The sequence below is a fragment of the Ailuropoda melanoleuca genome, chromosome 16, assembly GCF_002007445.2.
Source record: "Ailuropoda melanoleuca isolate Jingjing chromosome 16, ASM200744v2, whole genome shotgun sequence".
In the NCBI taxonomy this organism is placed as follows: Eukaryota; Metazoa; Chordata; class Mammalia; order Carnivora; family Ursidae; genus Ailuropoda; species Ailuropoda melanoleuca.
The window spans coordinates 84,899,813-84,901,858 of NC_048233.1; positions in this window are offsets into that span (position 1 = coordinate 84,899,813).

Sequence of the window (2,046 nt, forward strand, 5' to 3'; positions counted from 1 at the left end):
TGGGTTATTTTAAAGAAGACCCACAAGCTGTAACATTTCATCCACGAATGCCTCCTTCACTCCCCACATGAGATCTACGCCCCAGAATTCCTACCTACAGCAGCTCCCAGGTCCTCTCCATCCCAAGCCACCACCTGGCTTCGGCGCCCAGGGGCCCCCCTCCAATGACTACTGCAGAGTTCAATAGGCCTCCCCTTCCACTCATCCTCTTCCACCCAGGGGGCTTCATCTTCGCATGTTAACCAAGTCACATCTCCACCTCACTCAACATATACCAGTTCCTCCTGCCAAACACCAAATGTAGCTGGGGCTCGTGCCCCAGCCATCAGGTCCCTGTGGGTTCCGGAAGACGTCCCCAGGCTCACCTGCAGCCTGCCCCCCTTTCCTTACGAAGCCCCAGCCTCAGGGCCCTGGTGCTGATCCTAGAACAAGCCAAGCTCCTTTCTGCCTCAGGTCTTGGCACACACTGTTCCACCTCCTGGAGCTCTCTTCCTTCCCCTAGCTCTTCCCTTGCTCCCCTCACCACTTGGGGCTCAGCTTGTGTGTGAGTCCTGACTATCTAAATCCATCCCCCTCTGAGCTGCAATAATTGCTAGGTAAGTGTGTCCAGGTTTGTTTTTTGTTTCTTCTGTTAGAAAGAAAACTATGGGAGGCAGATGGTCACAGATACAGATCTTTGAGTTGGATGAAGCCTGCCACTATGACCTGAGTGGCCCTGGGGAAGCCACTTACCCTCTCTCTGTCTCAGTCTTCTCGGCTCAAATGGGGGATAATAACAGAATCTACTGACTTCAGAGGGTTTTCATAAGGATTGAATAAGATCATACGGTACCATGCTTAACACAGGGCCCCAATAGAATAAATGCTCAATACATTTAACTAAAATCATCATTTGTGCTAGTATTATTAATTGCAAATAGACACTACGTCTGACACGTGCCTCACCAGCAGCCAGCACGAACCTGCCACAACCCGGAGGTCCGGTCAGTATGTGTTAAGTGAATGATTCCTGAGCTCCTAGAGACACCTTCAGTATCCCGGGGTTACTGTGTCCTGAGGATGGAGTCGTGGAACCACTTGGGCCACGGCCCAGACCAGCCCAGGGAGCTTTGCCTCACGCAGCCTCTGTAGAGGTGGATGGAGCTCTACGACCCCAAGGAGGTGATTGGCCCCCAGGGAAATGTAAGCTGCCTCCCACCCAGAGCAAACCACGCAGTTTTGTGTCTCCTCCATGGATCCAGGTCCAGGACCTCTGGCCCCTTAGAGAGCTTCCCCCAGGTGGCTGGCCCCTGCATTTCCCCCAAGTTTCATCCTCTCTCTATGTCACCCGCGCTGCCATCTATTCCCCGGAGCTCCTGAAGGAAGTCATCGCTGAGGCGGCCAGGGTGTCTCTGGAAAGGGTAAGGAGGACCAGGTGTCCAGCCAAAAACTGGACACATCCCTGAGTCAGGGTGGGCAAGGAGTGCTCTTGCCCTGCTGGGTGAACACAAAAAGCTCCTAGAAGTCAGATTCCAGAGAAAGAAAGAAAAACAGACCGGCCAAATTGATAAATGCAGACCACGGGCCAGAGGCTGTGTTTACCACATCTGCTCCGAAGAGGAACTTCTGTCCAGAATGTCAGCTGAGGCCCAAATCAACTGGTTTTCAGTAACCTGGGGTCCTACTCCAAAAGACAGGCGTATTTTTCTTCTCTTTGACTGCTATTTTTGAAACTTGTAAAATGAAAGAGACCAAAATAAAAATACTGAATTCTTTCAGTAGAAGAATTTCAAAGATTATTTTTATTATTTGACAGAGAGAGAGAGAGCACGAGCAGGCGGAGTGGCAGGCAAAGGGAGAGGGAGAAGCAGGCTCCCTGCTGAGCAGAGAGCCCACCGCCATGGGGCTCGATCCCAGGACCCTGGGATCATGACCTGAGCCGAAGGCAGACAGACGCTCAACCGACTGAGCCACCCAGGTGCCCCTCAGTAGAAGGATTTCAGCGTATGTCTTATAAAAGCACAACATGTCAGGGCGCCTGGGTGGCTCAGTCCGGTTGAGCGTCTG